Source organism: Hippocampus guttulatus, chromosome 6 (assembly GCF_054856545.1).
Source record: "Hippocampus guttulatus isolate MCC_2025c chromosome 6, RoL_Hgut_1.0, whole genome shotgun sequence".
In the NCBI taxonomy this organism is placed as follows: Eukaryota; Metazoa; Chordata; class Actinopteri; order Syngnathiformes; family Syngnathidae; genus Hippocampus; species Hippocampus guttulatus.
In genome coordinates this window covers 12,591,290-12,596,718 of record NC_141266.1, presented here as the reverse complement: position 1 = coordinate 12,596,718, position 5,429 = coordinate 12,591,290, and positions in this window count along the sequence as shown.

The window sequence follows — 5,429 nt, the reverse complement described above, 5'->3', positions numbered from 1 at the left end:
GAGAGCAAGTCAGAGAGAGAGAGAGAGCAAGAGCACATTGCCCACCCACTGAGTGTCTCCCCCTCGCACAGACCATACGCCAAGTGGTGCATAAGAGGAGGAGAGAGAGGACTACTTCAAACGAAGAGGGATCATTCATTTCGTGACCATGAATGGATGTGACTTTAAAATTAGGGCTCAATTATGTATGTATTCATGCATTCACAAAGAAGTGTTCTTTTTGAAAAACAAAACAAATCATTTGGAAATGTCGGAAAGATTTTCATTTGCCTGAAATGCCCCCATCTTCTTTTCACATAATGTTTGAACTTTATGACAATGCCTATCACAAAGCCATCCCATGTTTAAGTTTAAACCCTTCAAAGCTCATGGAGAAGTAGATCCATGGGTAATATCAGTGAAGAACTATGATTATTTTATAATCCTGACATCTACTATTGATACTGCTTTTGCTGTTTGGAATTGCAGGGAGCTGGATTCTATCCCATCTCATAGCAAACGGCAAATTTCACAATAGACTGGCAGCAAGTAAATAGCACAGGGCACAAAGAGAGACAGACACCCATTCACATTCGCATTCACACCATCACTGAATGAGAAGTGAACCCATGTGGCCTCCACTGAAGTCAGGCGAGTGTACCACTACACCGCTGAATGATAGTCAAATATAATGTCCGAAGGTATTTTTGGGCCGCACGGAAAGCAATTAAGAATGTTCCAGTCAAGCAATAATTTTAAGGATGCACCACTACAACCATTTTGAGTATGGGTACCAGTACTTCCAATTGAGGGCTCAATGAAACCCAGTACCAATACGAGACAATGTAAGTACATCTTGCAATTTTGATCTAATTTTCATTTTAACCATATATTGGTCCAAAACAAAAACCACCATCTTTTCTTGAAGAGGGCATATATTTCACTCAAATACAACACTTTTTAGAGTAACAACTTGTCATGACTGACATCTTAACATACAACTGCGTGTTATTCTAATAGTCTCAGTGATGTTGCAGTCTGAACACTAGGGGGCAATATGTAAAAGGAGTGCATAGATAAGTGACAAAGAAGAAAAAAAGAGATGAGTAAGAATGCAGAGTGGTAGATATTAACAAGACTCTTATATTTCCTCTGTCTGCTCATTATGAAATAACGTAATTAATAAGAAATACCAGACTGCTTCTTGAGAGTCATCAAATGAAACCTGAGGAACAATTGAAGTGATATTTCATCAAACTATTGCTTCCTTCTCTCTACTGCACGTGTTCAGGATTTGAAGTGCAGCTGGCTTGGCTGGAGCTGCACAGCACAGAACTTGAATCTTGACGCTTGCTAAACAGCTCGCAGGACAGCAGCCTCCATCCCTGAACGGCAGCGGAATAATTTTCGGTCAGCTAAAAGTGTGATCATTCGTGTTACCTCTACATGAGGTTCATGGTTCCTACTATACTGAATCTCAGGATAGTAAAATGGTATCAGTGTTGTAGTATTGGTGCATTTTTAAAAGTATGAGTGCTGTATACTTGCAGGATAAGTATTGGTGCATCCACCCATCCATCCATCCGTTTTGTAACCTGCTTATCTTTGTGAGGGTCGGGGCGTGCTGCAGCCTATCCCAGCTGTCCCTGGGCAGTAGGCGGGGTACAGCCTGAACTGGCAGCTGGGCCAATCGCAGTATTGGTGCATCCTGAAAAAACATGACCATGTACCGGTAGTTGTAATATTCATCCCTGTAATGTAATATCGTTTTTCATTTCATTACCACCATACACATGCATAACAAAGATCATAACATTATATGGCATATATAATTTTATTGACTGAAAAAAAAATCGGATCTTGTTCTTTTTTCCCTTTTTTTTGGTGGGGGGACATTCTCTTAAATTGTATTCTCCGGAGAGTACATGTTTTTTTCCGACTGCATTATTTTCAGTGCATTACCTTCTTTTGAAATCATGACATTGTTTCAATGAATGCACTCTAAAGCTCCATTTTAATCACTTGACAAATTTGATTCATACTGTTTGTCCATGAATGAATTCAGAATTCATTCAGCTTCTGGTGCGGTACTTTGTGTTCACTAAAGTCTATTTGACCTGAAAAACAGTGCGGCAGGACAACAAGTGGAACAGTTTGGTGTATTTGAAGTGCATGTGTGGTAAAATCCACAGAAAGACATGCCTGTTTGCAAGATTTATGAAGTCTTCTTCGTTCATGCTAATAGCTGTTAGTCATAGAAAATAGATGTTTTGGGAGGGTAACCACAGACACAGTAAAACATACGTAGCGAGTAGGTCCATGACACATCCCACTGTTGAGTAATTGAACTAATTTCCAGAGACGGTGTTTGCTGTCAACAAATGAAAATTCCACACTATACTATGAATTGTAGGTGAATAATTAAAAAAAAAACATTGAGGAAAACATGAACTTTCTTGTGCTAAAATGAAAACATCAAACATTCAACTGCGGTTAGTCAAGTTGGATGTATACCAAGTGTGTCAATCATCTACACAAGATCAGAGTCACTGAAGCAAAATGACACTTTTTTCCCCTCATCTTGCATGTATTGGATTATTTCATTCCGCGTTCTCATTTTGTCCATCAGCTGTGGCTTAGTTTGCCTACTTTGGGGTTCTAAAGTTATTTTGATGGTCTGTTGATAACATATCGCCTCGAGTGTTGGTATTATTTTAAACCAACGGTAAGTAAAAAAGATCTTCAAATCATTTTGATGATGAGACATTTTCTTCAAAGAAGGAAGTGTCTCGACCACTGCAAATGTCGCCGTTAAGAGCTGTGCACTTTGTACAAACTTTGTGCACTAATATTCATTGGTTTGAGTTCTTTAGCTTCCGACCATATCTTTGGTCGTTAAAAAATAAATTTCATTACAGCTCCCAAAAACACCCGTCAATTTGTATATACCACACCATTAATTCCACTTGACAACTGTAGAAGAGCCTAAAAAAAAAAAAAAAAAAAAACGACAGCGCAGAAACGGCACAATATTTCCCACTTGAATGTGATCATAAAGTGATATGCGTGTTGACTGCAAAAACATACCGCTAAGTTAACGAACAATGCTTACATTTTATGTCTGTGATACATTCCAAGAAAAACAACCATTTGTACTGCTCCACTTATTTTATGTGATGCTTATCCTGTTCAGGGTCAGAGAAGGGACTGAAATATCCTAACATGTGGAAAAAAGACGCGGGTTACACCCGATGCCAGTCAATCACATGGCAATTGTGAATTGAAGAACTGAATAGGAATCCCTCCCCACACTAGTTGCATGAAAGTCACCTTGTTGAACCATTACACTAATGACCCAAAGTGTACTCTATGGTGGGAATATTCCTCAATACAATGGGCTGGAAACTTGTCGTCCACTCCTTGGTTTAGCGCTAAACTAGAAAAACAAAAATCCGAGCAGCAATTCAAATCATGCCCTCATTTGATGAAGTTCCAAAGCAAAAGCAGAACACAAGCGTCAGTCATGTTAGATGATGGATCACGGGCGGTCGTGAAACAAGGCTTTGGGTTTGGGAAACTGTGCTCGAAAGTTGTTTTTGTCGGCATCCGGTGTTTGTGACTCATTGAGAGGTTTAGTGATATATAGCAACTGTCACTTGTGGAAAAATAGGCATTATGATTACATAATGACATGACGGCAGAGCTACTTAGCGGAAGACAATGCTTCATAATGAAGCTTCAGGATGACTGGAGAGAAAGGGTTAAAAGCATGGAATAAGGTCGAGGCGGGGGCAGAATGATGACTTGTTGGATGCAGGTGGCTGATAGAGTGAAAATGTGGAATCTGACAGTCACAGTAGGCAAACTGTAAAAACTTCATTCATAATTTTACTGTTACACTGAATACTAAAGATTGTTGAGGGAGCAAAGGGCATAGATGAAATCATGACTCAACACTCTGCTAAACGATTCAACTTTGAGGTTGACTTTCCATTGAGTGAAATTATGATCATTCAAGGTGACTGAAGAATAAAGATCATTGTTCATTGAAATTTACGGTGTAATTAATCAGTCGTATCCTCACAGAACACTAACTGGAAACAATAGATGGAAAAATATGTTTCTTATTAGCTGTGTTAGCCTTGGCGCCATTGATGGATCTTTTTTGATCATTTTCTGCCTTGTTTTTCTGATCTGAAAATACTGTGAAACAAGTACGAACACATATTTGCCTCAAGCACTGTAATTTTACGTCTTTGCAAATGGGCTTTCATATACTGTTTGATCATCATAGCCCAAAGTTATCGTCTGACTAAACATTAGTTTTTGCATGTAAGTCAAAGTTTTCCACTGATGAAAAGTCATGTCATTCTACATCATTTGAACATTTGTACATCGGTTGCTCATGACTAAAATGTGGTAAAATGACAAAAAAAAACAACCCCCCCTCCCCCACATGGTTTTACATGGCAATGCCATATCCATAAGCATATTCAGATGTTATCACAGTGCAAATTATTATTCAACTGTATTTAGGGAAAGAAATAAAAATGCCATGTCACAAGTTGATTACAATTTAATTATCTTCTTGATTTTGCTTATAGAAAATTCCAACCATAATCATGATAAAAGTGATAAAAGATAGCCCATTTATTCACCCCAATTCTCTTATTTGTATGTCACAGAGTTGCAGCATACTGCATGATGTCCAACTCAACCCAGGTGTATATATTTTGTTGAGTATTATTTGGACCCCACCAAGCACCACTATCTTGCCAAAGAGCAAGCAAACGTATTGGTTTGCCTTTTTGTGAGTCTGCAACTCTGGATTTTCAGTCTCGCACAATACCATACTTGACATTCACCAAAATCAGAAAAAATAAACAGAACATTGAGGCAAATATTAATAGTATATAATAATAATTATTATTATCATAGTTTTGAGCTTCATTTTATAATAATAATATTAATTATTATTATTATAATAAAATGAAACTCAAAAATCAGCGCAAAATAATTTTAACACTTGCACATGTATTGGACAAACTTGGTGAGTACTGTATTATTTTCTTTGTCTATTGTTGTGGGCGTGTGTTGGTAACCGCCACAAAGACCAAAACAACAAAAAAGATGGAAGCGAGGCCAGCATGCTGTTAACAGTGACCACATGTATGAGAGTGCTTTTGCAAAAATGATAGTAATTCAGACAGGATATTAAAATTCAATCCAGGCGTTTTTTTGGGTAACTCCTGTTACTGTTAAAATCTTAGACACTCCATTCCCTATCTTGGCAGAAAGACGCTTATGCGCTCAGCGTAAAAACGGACGCACTGTCGTGGGTGTAAGGCGGCTTCGCCTGCATGGTAGACGACATCATCGTATCTTTCTGTTTCCTTATTGACAAGAACGCCGTGCCCTCTGACCGCCCCGATTTTAATGCAAATGAGGGA